The sequence below is a fragment of the Sinohyriopsis cumingii genome, chromosome 13 (genome assembly GCF_028554795.1).
Source record: "Sinohyriopsis cumingii isolate HCF-2022 chromosome 13, ASM2855479v2, whole genome shotgun sequence".
Lineage (NCBI taxonomy): Eukaryota > Metazoa > Mollusca > Bivalvia > Unionida > Unionidae > Sinohyriopsis > Sinohyriopsis cumingii.
Window position 1 is genome coordinate 30,748,357 of NC_142973.1, and position 18,092 is coordinate 30,766,448.

At 35.7% G+C, this 18,092-nt stretch overlaps 1 long non-coding RNA gene across 1 annotated transcript in view; it reads right to left on the minus strand.

Moving 5' to 3' along the window:
• The window catches only part of LOC149785133 (uncharacterized), a 42,841-nt gene extending 31,972 nt beyond the window's left edge, over positions 1-10,869 (minus strand). Inside the window, exon 1 of the long non-coding RNA XR_016413488.1 lies at positions 10,590-10,869. This is a non-coding gene — a long non-coding RNA (uncharacterized LOC149785133). The remainder of the gene's footprint in view (positions 1-10,589) is intronic.
• Positions 10,870-18,092: the final 7,223 nt, after the last annotated feature.

Genomic DNA, 18,092 nt, shown 5'->3' on the forward strand with positions numbered 1-18,092 from the left:
GGGCTTTTGCTGAATTCAGTACGTTGTTTCAATTAGCTGTGACATACGATATTGGCCTAGTGGAAGTGTCAGCCAATACCAAAATATCACAGGTAAGAAACACAATGCATCGGACAAGAAAGAAAAGATTTTCATTCTTGCATCACTTTCATTCTGTGACCTGAAAATTTCAACACTCCATCACAATGCGTCGTTTTGGGAAACTAGAATCTCATTGAGGAAACAGACAAGTTTTATTAATTACCATGTGACCTGCTCAGCCAAACAGAATTCTGAATGTTGTTATGAAATAAAATAATCTAAAATTGAATTCTTTTGGCGATATGCGTAATAAATATCAGTTTTAGGAAACACATTTTCAGTTGTTTTAGGTGGTCGGAAGTCGCCAACTCAATATACCCTTCCATGTTTGATGTAGATCGGAGTAACGTGTTACTTATTCATTCAGTTAGGCTTATATCAATCTCAGTCTGCATACTTACCTGATACCGGTTAATTACTGAATAATGCTCCTCCTCGCTGTATACCTTGCAGTGAGGTTTGCACTTTTAGTACCAGATAATTGTATTCGGGCATAAAAGGAAAATATGGAAACAAATATCATCTCAGACACGGAACACAACACCATGTTATTGCTAAATCGAATTATCAATCACTTGTGATGTTCCGTGCCATAACTTTGAACAGAACCACAAACCAAACCAATACAAAGCACCCACTAGTAACAACCCTGGCTCAAGTACAAAATTTTGGTTTCAAAGTTAACATTTTACATTATTTTCAAAGTTTGCATTGAATTTTCTTATCTCGCAGTTCATTTCCAAATTTCAAATATGGGTTTTTTTTGCGTGCATTGTTATATTTTATTTTTTAATTTCTGTCAAACGTATTATATTTGTTATGACTTATTGTGAGTGTTGTACTGTTATGATACTTAGAGGATTTTAAGACTTTAATCGACATAGTCAAAGTTTTAGATGAGAAGAAAGAAAAACGAATACATTGGTCGAATCATTTAAATTTTAGAGATAAGCTTATTCCAAATGGTTGTGTGCTCGAACTGAATACGAAATGTTAGGTGAATTGCTGAGAAAAGCTATTAAATATTTTTGGCTGATTTGATAAGTATTTGTTTTTATCCAGGATTGCATGTTTAACACGAATTCTACTTTAAGAGTATGTTCCTCTGATCATTCTAACCTCTCACGTAAACATTATTCTCACCCAGCCTGCCACCCATCTCCATTCTTTCACCACATTCCAACCATATATGGAGAAAATAATAATGTCAGCCTCTATATCACCAATCCCGTTTGCGATGAATCAGCGTTCGCCACCTCTGTCGTCCAGTATTCCACATGAACAAATTCTCTACCTTATCCATATTGACAAAGACTCTTGTGAAAATGACCAGAACTTGGGGAAATCAGATGAAGCAGAGAAAAAGATGTATATATTTGAAACTGAGCTAAAGAAGATAGTGACAGAACTGCATGACAAAGTTCAGAGACCGATAAAACCGATGTTTTGGGTCAAATGTTTGAGTTTTGTGAAGCTATAATTGAAAAGACAGAAGATTGGAATAAGGGGGTTGAAGAAGAACGTCGCACACTGCCGGATGAGATAATGGACCTCAAAGCAATGTCTCTGAGGAACAGTGTGTTGTTCTTTGAGGTACATCGGAAGGAATTGAGACCGGACAATTTTTGTAACAACATTTATGACTTTGACGTCATTGCAATGATATAATCATGGACAACAAGAATAATAGTGATAAGTGTATGTGCCATTATGAGGCATTCAAACAGAGAGAATATTTTCAAACAAGCTAGCAATAAGGAAAAGTTGATTTCATTTCGAGAGAAAATATTCAAATAATCGAGCAAAAAGGAAACGTGGAGTGGTTATGATGGGTATAAACAGTCGTTCAGCTGAAATTTTATAAATTGAAAACAACTATTGTTAATGCATTGATAAAATCCTTGTCTTTGTTCATAAAACCTTGTTTGTTGGCATAATGCATGCTTGATCCGAGGGGTCGAACATTAACAATATCCTAGAACTTGATATTTTAAGTTCGATGCAGTATGAAATTAGTTTAATTAGCACGTTGGACGGTTTATAAAATCAGTTAGGTTAGAAGGTTTGCAAATCTAGTTAGGTCGATTAGAATGTGTACAAAACTAGTTAGATAGCTTAGAAAAGGTTTACAAAATAGTTAGATAGGTTAGAAGGCTTACAAAATCAGTTCGATAAGTTAGAGAGCTACTGTGAAAAGGTATTTTAGGGTTAAAAACTGAAAAGTAAATATTGTACATGTTAGAAAAGGTAGCCAACAAATTAGAAGTAACAGTTGTTTAAAATTATAATATTGAATTGGAAGTTATGAATAGTTTATGAACTTTATACATTGTTTAGCCGTTCATATGATTGTTTATTCGGTACTTGTCGAAATATATACCCTTACGGTCTCGGAAATGTATAATAGACCCGACGCGATCTCATGCATATAGTACGAGGCGACTAATAGAGGCAGCCGCTTCAGTGACTCATTACGGGATTCACGACTGGAATCCCACCATCCGATCAGACTAGAACAAGGCACTTTACCCCCAATTGATTAAACACTGCATAACATGCATGCAGATGATGTAATGTATGCTAAACACCAAACCACACCCGCCAAACTACCACAATAAGCCTTCGTTGATCATATTGCAATTTATTTTTCAGTTAATGAATGAATGCCAGACACATGTGGTGTATGAATCTATATATTATCAACGTTATTGTAAATTCTTAATGCAAATACATGTTTTCATGTAAAGTCTTTCAATAGGAAATCGATTAGGGACTCCATCAGTTTAGAGTTACAAATTCATGACATATCCAAGCCATTAGCGCTAACTCAGACCCATGGGAACCACTTTCTTTTTAATAGTCAATTGTTACACGGCACTATGAAAAGCATTGCTCTCGGTTGTATAGATCTATAAATATTTATACATAATGAAATATTTCGTCTGGTTTCGCATATTTGTTTAGACTTTTGCGACAACTATCTCATCGGGAATATGCTATTATCCGACGAGCAATAAACCATTATATACTGTACACAGGTTTGGCAATTTTATAAATAGGACAGACAATTTTGTTAATAATTTATTAACTTCATCACTAAAATGACTATTGCCACGGGTACACGTGATCTAATTTATATTTTATGTTTCTTTCGTCGTTCAAATACGCCATGCTTTCACAGACCCTTGTAAATGTATATTGAAGAAGTCTTTGTTGTTTGCAATATTCTTTTAAAGATCATTTAATGTTTTATTACAAATTACACGTCAAATATAAAGAACATTCCCTCTCAAAGAAAATTAACTTCTGAGACTTTATACGTGAGTTAGGTACCGTTGATCAAGTGACAGTCCGTCCGAAATTAAGGATTCCATAAACTATTCGTATCAGCTAGGGTATCACTGAAGAGAACAATACATTGACAGCGGAAGAATTTGTTCAGTTTCTTTGTCACAACCAACAGACTTTTCCGGGAAAAGCATCGATCTTGTGTCATAATTCGCGGCGAGAGGTAACTATGGTGACTGAAAATAAATCATAAAACTTTAACACTCAGTCCGAGAAAACTTGTGACAGTATCAGAGAAACATTCATTCCACCATGTGTCTAAAACATAAATGCAACGGTCTGGTGACTTTGTCTTCCTTGCTTTCAGAGTTTCTTCACAAATCTGCGTACATTATCTTGCTAAGTAAAACATTCTGCTATAATCAAAATTTCTTTGCCACCAAAAAAGGAATTTATGGTGTTTGATGGTGGATGATGTGTGATTTCTTCACCACTCCTTAAGGGTTTTGGTTATATTTATCTAAGTGGTGATCGACTACGGTGTTATTGCCCTGATCGAGTAATTAATAACATAAAATAAGAAATTTAGGGATGAAATAACAGAGGACTGAGCAGAGATATAGAATAGAATCCGGCGAGCCCATCGTACAAAATATAATGTGCGAATGATTTGCTTTTTCTCATAAAAAGAGTTCTAAAAGTATGCGAAATTCATTTAAACGTTCTGTGACTGATAGAACGAATTTCACCATATGATCGAGTGACTGATCGACTCAGATTCCCGGCATGACAGTATCACTTGGTGCTTCCTGTCGTTTGCCAAATCACTGTTGGTGATCGGTCGACGTTTCCGTATTTCATCTCTCTCTCTCTCTCTCTCTTTCTTTCTTTCATCAACATTTGGTTGCGGACTGCGCTCTCTTTTACACTGTACAATCAGGTTGGAACTATTTCATACTTTTCTTTTAATATAAATATTTAATTCAGTTAAATTCATGTCAAAATTTTCCTTCTCTTGGGATCAACACATATTCAAACTCTTCTCCGTCAGATATCGCTATCGGAATTCAACAGAATTAGCTAAAATGGTCATTTCGCACTAATATACAAGCAACTTATCATAAATAGTTGTTTGGTTAGCAGCTACCTTGACATAAAAAGCCCTCTCTATCATTGTTCCAATGGGTTATATATTTACAAGACGACCTAACGATTGGCACACGTGCCTCAGTTCAACCATCGATTCTCCCTTGAAAAGAATTCATCAATGAATTCTTCAAATGAATTAGCGGATTTCACTCTTCACCCTAACTACGTAACTTTGCTGATTAGCGATTCATTGACATAAGTTTTCTGACATAGGAAATTCAATCATCAGCATAAATGATACAAATCATTTAAGACAAATAATTCACATATTCACACAGTTTGCGTCATAGAAATGCTTGAAATCTTACTATATTATTTTTTTTTTACATATAAACAACGTATTCCGAACTTATTCATATAACGTATCATTGTATGGCATTCTTGCAACTTAAAACATAAAACATGCACTTATTTGTTTTCTGAACTCAAGTATGATTGAAAACGAATAAAGTCAACAATAATTACAGACTTACCTCAATGGATATACATTGCATGCAATCGAAACTAACCTTGTGCTCTATCCTAAATTCACACCTTCCTATGCAGCTGAATATCTCTCTCTTTTACTGTGTTCTTAACTTCGACATTCCTCCTTTAGGACAGTCTAACGAGAAATACTTATTATTTCCCGGGGTCAACCTATTGCCTCATTGCAGAATTTAGACTGATTAGTTCTACGAAGGAACTATTTTATACCCCGTGAATCCGGTCTGAGAATACACCTACTCATTTACGATTACTACCTTACACGCCAAATATCTTTATCAGTTCCAACGAAGTCTGAATAATTCCCTATACCACCTTTATTAATAACTATTCTGGAAAATTACTTATGACAAGTGTTCCAAATGTACCACAACTTCTTTCAATTCACCCCGGTTTATATCCATTCTGGACATTTTACCACTATGACCTCGCGTTGACGTCGCGCTCCAGGCTGTTTTAACTGTTAAGCAAGCGGGGCCCTATTAAAAAAAATTCAATTCACGTCCCAAGAAGAACAGATTATATCCCTTGCAATCAATAATTTATTGCGGGACTAGCCAATACATCAATGTTCATGTTTATGTGTCACACTGACTACTATAGAATACATTATGAAATTTATACAACGAACAGGTCTCTCTGTGTACAGAATTTATTCTATTTTGCACCATTACAGAAGCCAACTGGTGTTGAAGTCTTTCTTCTGGATTCAGCTTGTTGCTGTCTGTGGCGCGTTATGTAGTATATTGAAAATTCAGCTGTCCGTGCACGCTACTATATCTGACAAAGGGGTTTAGGTGGAGTCCAGAGGTACTCCAGCTGAAACTAAAATTGTGATCTGGCTCTCGCTCAAAAAGACTTCAAACTGCATGTAATTATAATTATGTGGCCCACCTGAAATGACTATACCAACTTAGAAGTGCCATACCCAGGTGATATATGTATACAAGTCCCAGACACAAAGCAGGACGAGAAGCTACATAGCTTGTACTGTGTCATCCACCGATTGAACAAGATGGACCCGTCAGCTCCATGATTCATGAAATTTGTTTTTAAGGAAAGAAAACATGATTTAGATGAGTTGAGCATTTCCTCAACAGGTGAAGACTGGTTGAGAGAACAATATTTTTGACGATCTCGGTTTTGATAAATATTCTCTTTGAAGAAGAAATGTCAAACATTTCATTTCTAAGTAAAACTGCACAGAACATGTGTTTTTGCAGAAAATTTTATAGATATGTCTCAGCTGATACCTAAAACCTTGATTAGAAGTAGGAAACCACGTAATCTATGATCTTTGAGAAGACCAGATTACATATGCTTAGGCCTAGCATTAATGCTTCAAAACTGTACATCATCCTCTGAAACAAAACCTGGAATATTTTCAGGATGACTCGTGAATGGCAAGGTAGGTATTTAGGTCTAAACTGATTGCCTCTTTTGACTGATGAACGTCATCCTCTGGAAACCAAGCCTGGGGTACTTCCAGGATGACTGGCGAATGACACGGAAGGCTTTGTTTAGGTCTAAACTGATTACCTCTTTTAATTGATGAACGTCATCCTCTGGAAACCAAGCCTGGGGTACTTCCGGGATGACTCGTGAATGGCACGGTAGGTATTCTTTAGGTCACTATAATTAAACTCAACAACAACGAAAATTAATGCAGTGAATAAAGACGAACCGTGTGCGGTATGACAAAATGTGTCTAGCCCTTATTAATTGGAGGAATAAAATATGAACCGTGTGCGGTATGATTAGACTGTCTGGCCCTTATTAATGGAGTGGATAAAGATAAACCGTGTGCGGTATGATTAGATTGTCTGGCCCTTATTAATGGAGTGGATAAAGATAAACCGGGTGCGGTAGGACAAGATGTGTCCGGCCCTTATTAAAAGTGTGGGGGGGGGGGGATAATGATGAACCATATACGGTATCGAGTGAATAAAGATGAACCGTGTGCGGTATCAAAAGATGTGTCTGACCATTATTTACGGGGTGAGGGATATCAACTGTGTGTGGTATGACAAGATATGTCTTTCCCTTATTAATGGGGGTGGGTGGCAGGAATAAAGATGACCGGCGTGCGGTATGGCAAGATATGTCTAGCCCTTATTAATATAGTGAATAAAGATGAACCGTGTGCGGTATAACAAGATATGTCCGGCCTTTATTAATGGGGTAACAAAAAATTGAACCATGTACGGTATGACTTCATTGTCTGGCTCTTATTAATGGAGTGAATAAAGATGAACCGTGTGCTGTTTGACAAGACAAGCCGGGTCCTTATTAATGAAGTGAATAAAGATGAATCGTGTGCAGTATGACTAGATGTGGCTGGCCACTTTAACGGAATGAATAAAGATGAACCGTGTGCGGTATAACAAGATGTGCCTGACCCTTATTAATGGAGTGAATAAAGATGAACCGTGTGCTGTTTGACAAGATAAGCCTGGTCCTTATTAATGGAGTGAATAAAGATGAACCGTGTACGGTATAACAAGATAAGTCTGGTCGTTATTAATGGAGTGAATAAAGATGAACCGTGTGCATTATGACAAGATAAGCCTGGTCCTTATTAATGGAGCGAATAAAGATGAACCGTGTGCAGTATGACAAGATAAGTCTGGTCGTTATTAATGGAGTGAATAAAGATGAACCGTGTACGGTATAACAAGATAAGTCTGGTCGTTATTAATGGAATGAATAAAGATGAACCGTGTACGGTATAACAAGATAAGTCTGGTCGTTATTAATGGAGTGAATAAAGATGAACCGTGTACGGTATAACAAGATAAGTCTGGTCGTTATTAATGGAGTGAATAAAGATGAACCGTGTACGGTATAACAAGATAAGTCTGGTCGTTATTAATGGAGTGAATAAAGATGAACCGTGTGCAGTATGACAAGATAAGCCTGGTCCTTATTAATGGAGCGAATAAAGATGAACCGTGTGCAGTATGACAAGATAAGTCTGGTCGTTATTAATGTGGGGGGGGGGGGAATAAAGATGAACTGTGTGCCGTATGACTAGATGTGTCTGGCCCGTATTAATGGAGCGAATAAAGATGAACCGTGTGCAGTATGACAAGATAAGTCTGGTCGTTATTAATTGGGGGGGGGGGGGAATAAAGATGAACTGTGTGCCGTATGACTAGATGTGTCTGGCCCATATTGATTGACTGAATAAAGATGGACCGTGAGCGGTATGACAAAATAAGTCTGGCGCTTATTAATTGGGGTAAATAAGGATGAACCGTGTGCGGTATGACTAGATATACACAATATTATAAAGATACCCTTTGAATGGAAAATGAAAAAATGGCTGTGCTTTAGATTAACATATTGTACCAGAATTTACATATAAGAGCCTTTTCAAAAGATTCAAGATATATGAAGAAAACAACTAAAAAGCTTGAAATCATTTCAAAACATTAAACATATAATATTGAAATTTCATGCAAGCTTGTCATATGACGTTTCAAAACCGACTTTTATTTCTTTTTTCTGTTCTTTTGGCCATCAGTAAGACTATTTTTTGGATACACATAAGCTGTATGAGGTGAAATTAGCATTTCATTTCATGCGCGCTTGCATAATCAATTTACGTTAAACAACTTAAATATCAAGATTTTTTAAATCGTATGATACTTATTAAATGGATGATAATGATAGTGGAGTATTTTAGTGAAAAATTCGATGCTATCAGGAAATTTTGGGGTCAACTTTGGAATTTGTTAAGATAATACGCTATCCTGTGGTGGCCATGTTGGATTATAACGTCATAGGAAAAAATGGAAGCTGTGTTGGCCTGTATCTGAATGCACTCGGGGCATTCAGACATCGGTGATAAACGGCATGTTTGTATCAAAATTTGCTCTATTTTGATGATAATTGACCAGACAAACATCAAATAAGATGACAAAATATAAAACCTAACTTAGTTTCCTACCTTTTGATCCATAGTCTAGACAATCGGTTTTGATGTACTGTATTAAGTTTCTCGTTCACCCATTGCTAGAAATCTGTTCGATACAGCAAGTCGATTCTTTCACCTATGTAATCTGTACAACACACCCGAGTAGAAGATAGATTACATTAATAATAAAAAAAAATTGTATCTTCCTCACATTCCCAATAATCAGTCTTGACTTTCAGTAAATGTATAATCTTAAAACCTTACTGGGTCATTATTTTGTGTTGTTGGTATCAGACTAATGAGCCAACAAACATGGAATCAGATGGATGGACTAACAACTACGGTACCAGAAGAATGGACCACCAATTACGGTATCAGATGAATGGACCAATAAATACGGTATCAGAATAATAAACCAACAAATACGGTATTAAATGAATGGACCGACAAATACGGTACGAAAAGCTTGCCTTTCTGTTCCATCACTCATGCAATACTATTTACGTGGCTGAGTCATTAATTTCAGTCTTGTGCAGTTCACCTTAATACGTCGCTCAAATACTTGAATATATCCACAACTGCAAGCCGTGTACAAAATACTTTGACGACAATGAAACCAGCCAAATATGTGTCTCAAATTGTTTTACAGTTGAAATGACGTAATGAAGCGATTATCAATCTAACCTGCAATGTGATCTTTTGAGCACTATGTGCAGGTATCCATTCAGGATTAATAAGTGATTAAGAATATTAGAGAAAAAACGAAAAATTTACAGTATTGATATAATGATCTTGTTGGTTTACATATAGATAAATAGTGTTTATCAATCAAGTTAGGTGGGGATTTTCTTCCCCACTTATCATGGTGAGCTTACACAAGTTCACACAAATGAAATCAGTGGCCTTTAAGACAGCTGTAATGTTACAGGGTAAATAAACAAAGTTCCGTTGCTTTGTCTTAAAGGATAGTAGATGGAAATTGCAGAAAAGGGATTAACAATCTCATCAGTGAATTTGACCTTGAAAACGTACAGTATCCGTAAGATACATTCGTTTCTGTCAGCGTATGTTTGATAACATAATCATTATACAGTATGCGATTCTCAGTGACGAGTACTTGTAACAGTACACGTCGATGTATGGTAATTGAGGTACATACTGCCCTTATTCAATTATCGTCAGCATAAACTGCATATTAAAACCAACGGATACTAAATAATCACTTTATCCAAGTGGATAAAATGCTGATTATTGGATCATATTCGTTTAGTATATGTCTATTCTTATACTGGTAATGTATATATCCATTCTGATAAAGGTGATAGTTATTGTTCAACCACAGTTGGAAAGTTTTACGCAGTGTTTCTGCTTTGAACAGGAACTCAAAACCAATTCCCCATTTTTACAGCTTTAAAGGAAAAAAGCATTTCCCTACTCTTGGAAATGTGACGAACGTAAGCTTTGTCTTAGAAAGTGTGCCTATCCATCCCAAAAGAAAGATACCGCTGCAATAGACTATATGTGACTGTTGCTGATCTACAGTGTCCATAAACTTTATGAACCGTCCGACACATGAACATCTGAAATGTATTAATTTTGCTTATAATGCCAGCAGGTCATTCTGTTTGCCAGCCTATTATCTTCTGTAATGAAATATAAATCTTACCTTTCCGTTGCTCAGCACACACTGATACATGTCGATCCTGCATTTTATTCCTCTCTCTCGATACCACTATTAGTTAATACAGGTTGGCAAATACAATCTTGTGTGCTGCATGTAGACACAATTCCAACACTGAAAATACCCATTTTGCCCCATGGGTTGTTATCTGTTATATTTCTGTATTAGGTGAATCTCTATGAAGTACAAGCAATTCCGTCCACGGCGCTATTACCAATATTACGGGAGACTACCAACTCTCCTCAGGAGAGAAAAGATTAATCATTATCTGAAATGAACACATCCGATTGGTATATTTATTCAGGGAATATCAGGAATATCACTCATGCATTTGAGTGTTTCTTTTCGTATTTGGTAGCCTTAGTATCGTATTTTTTGTCTGCTTGCGTCGCATCAACGAAGACGGTGAAATGGACATTTGAGGCAGCAAATTTACAATTCATTAATAACGTCCTTAAGAAGACAAACGCACACAGGTTATTAGTACAGTGACGTGATATGGGTTCTCGATCGTGTCGAGTATGACAACGGTAGAACATCGGCTGTCAAGAGACCGGAAGGGTCGAACTGATCTTATATCCTTCCGCAATCAAAAGAAACGCGATGTGTTGATGATGTATTTATTATAAACCCTAAGCATGGAATTATTTCATAAAAAGTAACGTTTTATTGATTATCCTTTTGCTTTAATGTCATCCATTTACTCACGACGTGTAGTCCGTACAGGCAACCGTTGTTAGATTGATCTGTATATTTTTTGTTTGACCTTTGTCTATAATTGAAGGTAGAGATTTGGCCTACCTGAACATACTCACACTTTTGTCATCTTTGTTAGTGATAAATAAGTTGTTTACTGATATTTGAGCTCAAAATATAGCCTTACTTACAAACTTAGAATGTTCTAGAAGCGAACTTGTGGTCCACATCATGGTCATTGTATTGTGTCTTAGGATTTATATAAGGTTTGCGGTAAACAAAATTATTCATTCCCGTTTTAACTTTAGTCTCTTGAATCATTTAATATTATGTTCTGATATAATTTGAGATGAATCATTTATTTAAATTGTTCATTGACATTTCGGAGAAAACAATAATTTGGGATCATTGTGAATTCATTCAAAGGCATTGTGGATTATATGATTGCTGTGCATACTGGTACATCAATCTATTCAAAATTATTTTTATATCAGCACATTCAATATTGAAATTAATTTGGAACACTATACTTTCGGAATTGTGATAGGACGTTGAGGATCATTTGAAATTTAACTCACAATACTGCACAGTAAGTTACTCTTAAATGTTCACTTGTTAACTTAGAGAAACAAATTGATTTATTGATTTGACTAAACTTGCTGGTTTCGCTTCTTTCTGTTGACAACCATAGATTGGTAACAGTATGAGATGCGCATTTGATGCAAGGTTTCATATCCCCCGATGGGAAAAACAGCCGTCGTTTGAGTGATACCGTAATTCTATGTATTATCCCCATTCAAACATGCATTCAAAGTGTTGCCGAAAAAAGTATCAACATATAATTTCCCAGGCGCATTGTCACTATCAGTAATAGCTTATTCGTTTACCTCGTATGTTGTGGGTTTTACGGCTCCAAATGTTCGCGTTTCGCCATTCTCCAGTCGGAAAGTGCGTCTCACATACAAGTATATTAGAAATCTAGAGTCTGTTGGGTATATATTATTTATAACTAGTTGTGCAATGTGTTTTTGACAAATGGACGTAAAACAAGACAATGGTGCTATGTAACATCTTTTTATAAACTACAATCATACCAGTTTGCTCTACTAGAGGTCATTGTTAATCAATAAACCTTTTTAATGAGAGTTAAATAAGTGGGGCAGAGTTTGTCCTTGTTTCTTTGGTAAGGCACCATTAACATCAGGTTTCTGGGGATGATACTCTACTTGTGAAGAAAAGGCTATAATTATTTTATTGATAGTGGTGTCCTATTTCCTTTAATGAAATTACTTGTCACAATTAGCAGTGAGTTTCTGAAAGAAAACCTCACACAAAATTTAAAAAAGAAACGTTTCCATATTTTTATATCGACATAATTTGGAGCTGTGAACATCAATGTAGAGTTTGTGTGCGGTGAACAAAACTGACACTGGTACTTATCAATATTCCACTGACTGGCAATGAGGACTGGATTTTGTTTAAAATTTGAGAAAATGAACATACGCTGTTTGCAAAGAAAAAAGTTTTATAATCAGTCATGATAACCTTGGAAAGTAGATCATAATTAAAGTTATGGAGATATCTATCTATCTATCTATCTATCTATCTATCTATCTATCTATCTATCTGTCTGAATGTCTGTCTGTCGATACCGCTTCGGTGGCCTGGTTAGAGCGTCCGCCTCGGTAGCGGGATGTCGTGGGTATAAACCCCGGCCGAGTCATACCGAAGACTTACAAAAATGGTACTAACAGCTGCCTTGCTAGGCGCTCAGCATAAGAGTTTAGTGTTAGGACTGGTCGGCCAGGTGTCAGGATAATGTAACTGGGTGGGACATCATGTTACATGTCTGCGGCATGATGCCCCAGTGATAAACATAACTATAAACTGCCACACTGCAGATATCGTAGCGATATGACTGAAAAATTGTTAAAGCTACGTTAAAAATCCTAATCACACATCACACTCTCTATGTATGTATCTATCCATCTATCTATCTATCTATCTATCTATCTATATATATATATATATATATATATATATATATATATATATATATATATATATATATATATATATATATCTTTCTACCTATCTATTTATCTATCTATCTGTCTATCTACCTACCTACCTACCTACCTACCTACCTATCTATCTATCTATTCAGTTGAAATGTTGTACCGTTGTCACAACAGACACACAATAAAATGATGTTTGGCCACATTAAGACTTTCAGTATAAGCTGTTATAGGATTGGCACCATTTTCTTCTGTCTGCTAGGTCTCACTATATAAGGCAGAGTGATTTCAGATTTTAATGACATTTTCGTTCATACACTCTAGATTTGTCATTCTGCAACCCTCCAAAAAGTTCGCAGACTATTCTATAAAATATAGCATTGTTACTATCATGATGAAACACACCCAGCTGCCTATTACGTTCAATTGAAATACGGCGTATAACAGTAGTGGTAACTTTGGGAATATCCCTTTCTTCTTTATTCATTGATACTGTTCCTCGCTTTTAACTGCACATTCCTTTTATGGCTTACTGTTCCGCCTTCTCTCTCTCTCTCTCTCTCTCTCTCTCTCTCTCTCTCTCTCTCTCTCTATATATATATATATATATATATATATATATATATATATATATATATATATATATATATATATATATATATATATATGTGTGTGTGTGTGTGTGTGTGTGTGTGTGTGTGTTTATGTCAAGGTCGTTGTCTCAGACATCATACGCTACTCTTAATTTATAGTTCACAACCTTAACAGACAAGAGTAGGAATGATCTATATCTGAAGTATCCAGTTCACCAAACATTTTATTGAATCAGTGCTTAGTTTTCATAGAATTAACGATTTTCTTCTCTGTCACCACACATCTTGCCTAGGGAAGTGCCTTCTCACGTCCTACCTGAAAAACATCCGAAAACTGTAGTAGTTCTAACAGTAGCACCTACTTGGTTATACCTCTCCCACCAATTCTGTGATGAAGGTTTCCATTACCAGTAGCCCATAAGAATTGTATGACAAATTCAATAGCTAGATCCAATTGACATAGCTATAAAAAATTTAAAAGTAGACATGCTACTTCTTTTGGCAAGTTTTTCTTACGTACAATGACTGACGAGCAAGTTTGATAACGCATGGATTCAAATTCTTTAAATAACTATTTTTTTTCCAAAAATCTTTGAAATCGGAAAAGCTTTAACTTAGATTTAAAAAGTAACGTATCTGCTTGAAAAGGCAAGGCGGAGTCTGCCTATATTTATGCTGTACAAGGCTGACTGTATGTGATGAGAGATAGCGGGACTTCAAGTTCTAATGTTGCAGAAATCAATACAATTAGTTTTGGTCTTGTTTGTTGTATTCATGATGTCAGACGTTGGAAGCCTCGGGTTAAACGCCCTCTACTGCAAACGAAACAGTTATTTAACTAAATGGGACCAATATGAAAACCAAAAAGGACACACACCCCCAACAACAACAACAACAACAACAAACCACATTAAAAAGGACAAAAAGCGGTGACTCCTTTCACAATTTTACATCAAATGTTATAAAATAATATAAAATTAGATGTCGACATATTTGCACATCTGAAAATCACCAGAATAAGCCCAACAGTTTTTCAAAAGGCAAACTTGTTGATTTTCACTACACAGGAAATGTAATTATAACCAGAAATTATTGCCTTTTTGTTCTGATCGAATGAAACAGGAAATTGTTATAACGTGAACAGTAGTACCATGATGCCTATATTATTCCAGCAGTTCATTTATCTATGAAAGAAATGTAATGTCGAGGGGCGACATCATTGTGAATCGGCTCCAATTTAGATAGTATCTGATACCAGACAAAGCGCATCCATATATTCAGGATATCTCCATCCTCTTTGGATTTACTTCTACAACCTCCATCAACCTCTACAACATTGTGAATATACCATGTATTCTGGACATGTCCCTCCTCTTTGGATCTGCCTCTACAACCTCCATCTTCCTCTACAACATCGTGAATATACCATGTATTCCGGACATGTCCCTCCTCTTTGGATCTACTTCTACAACCTCCATCTACCTCTACAACTTTGCGACTATACTGTGCTGTCTCTGCTACATAAAGGAAATGTTGCCAAGATATTGCATGAATTTTAAGCATCAGTTAACTTGGAAGGAAATAATCGAGTCATTGTTAATATGGTCCACGCCCATCACTGTAAGTATGCTAATGTTCTATAGGGTTGGAGACCTGCATTTATTTAGATTTGTGGCTTTAGAGTTTGGTACTTTGTAAAATTTAAATTTCCACTATTTTCAACTTCAAAATGTTCCTCCTAAAATAAACGCCATGTATCCTCTCCAGCAATAAATTAGTTAAATATGATGATGATGATGGTGGTGATAGAGTAACATGATAATGCTGCTGTTGTTGTTGTTGTTGTTGTAGTTATTGCTGCTGCTGTTCCTGCTGTTCCTGCTGCTGCTGCTGCTGCTGATGATGATGATGAATATATAGATAGTGTACATATTTATAACAATCTTTAATGATCATGTGTAACTAACTTTAATATTTATATTTATCAGTGTAGATGAAGGTCGCTAATTGATGTATTATCATAAAAACAAAGTTAATAGAATTCAGATGTCCGAAATATTTTGCGTATGGATCCAGAATAGGTACAAACTTTTATTGGCGCAGTACATTAAATTCCTGCAGGAACAGAACTTCCGTACGGCAGGGTATACGGTAGAAAAGGTTTTACCCAATGAGAGAACTTACGCCTATTCAATTTGATCTGCGTTCGTATAACGGATACAACTTTTCTCGGTTCGAACTTTTGGGCTTAATTCTGCTTCCAAATTATGAACTGCTAAATTGCTAAGTAATCTGTATTTATAACGGTCTTTTTTACTACGTTTGATAGAATATAGACGGTTATTTAATCAACTACCGCAACCAGATAAACAATAGAGGCCCTTTAAAACTTATGGTGTGGCAAGAAAAGTGCCCATTAACAAATTATGATCACACCTCGTTCATAATCGGTACTTTAGAATAACAGGTTGCTGGTTCATTGCAATTAAAGGATGAAAATATAAATGTTCACACTGTGAGCGTTCTGGTGCAGCTTGAAGCAAATCTCGCTCGTGTTTATTTTCAATTTTGATTGTTGTGAAAATGGCTGAGAAATCGCCTGTAAGAAGAAAAAAAAATGTCTCTTTAAACATAAAGCTACAAATATTATTACGAGAAATAGATAGATAGATCAGCTAGCCAATTTACTTTAATCCTGCCAGAACATAGCCCGTAATGGGATGTTCTGATCTTTCTCTGGCGCCAGAAATGGCAGCAGAGTCAAAAGACCCTCTTAAATATTTATGCATCTGTGTTGATCTATATATTCGATTTTTACGTGTACGTCAGCAGTAGAAACAGCTGAGTAAATATCTGTCCGGATTATTCTTTCAACACTGTCGAGAAACTGATAGTATTTATAAGATTGCACTAAATGCCCTGTCAGCGGACACATATTGCACGAAATGCCCTCGCAGTGTACTAAAATTGTACGAAATGCCCTCGCAGCTGAGTAAGATCGTAAGAAATGCCATCACAGCTGACAGTAATTTCGGCTTGGTAAAAGCTTTAAAAGTTACACAGTGCATGAGCTCCTCAGGCAAACAAATCACAATAATGTGAACGTGTATAACATTTATATTATGAATTTAACAATATTATACTGAATTACTGTATAGAGATATGTTGATGTAGAAAACATGTATACACGGCTTAAAAGCATATTTTCCATTATGGTTTTACGTTGCTGTAAAAAAAATCAGAATCTATTTCAACCCTAAAGTTCTCAATTAATAATTCACTCGAATATATCATGCAAATATCATGAAAAAATAATTAGGCACCCGGTTTGTATGCACAGAATACTCCATCATATGGTTATATATGACATTAGGAAACAGAGAAAACTTGCAAGAGCATTCTCGAACTAAAGGCTAAATTTGTATCTGTGTTATAAGAAATGTTGCAATTTGTAATAAAACTAGACTTAAGTAGACAGTCATCAAATTATAATAATATCTTATCCTTCTCTTATTTTCGGAATATTTCCATTTTAAATAATTACAACTAGCATAGATACGATCATGGCAATACATGCAATTCACAAAAGAATAACAACAAAAACAACAACAACAACAAGATGGCATCCGATGATTCATCTTGGATGAATGATGACACTTTCGTAACCAGTCAATCATAAAAAAATTGTTATAAAATATATTTACAACGCACATAACCTTGATAATCTGACGTTCGAGCTTTCAATTCACTATTTTATTGTGACAATATGCCAAGCGCAACCAATTTAGACAACTTCCATATCCCAGAACTGGAGAATAAAATTACTAGATTTCAGCTTGCCGCGTTTCGTATCAATATAATTATTTCAATCTGAGTGAAGTTGAATAGAGCTTGATTTAATAAATAAGGAATTGATAGGGAAATAATATATCATAGCTGACAGTAAGCATGAAACGATTTCCAGACAAAAAATTAAGTGTAGTTTAAGAAACAATTTAATAGCAAATGCGTTGTTCATTTTACGGCTTACACAACTAAATAGACCTTGGTGCGTAATTATTGTGCAATAAACGATTTCACATTCCTTAAGAGTGCATTATAAATATTTCTGAGTTTGGCGTAGATTGACGTGAAATAAGTACCTGTGTGATGTACCATTCATGACGTAAAGATATGTACTG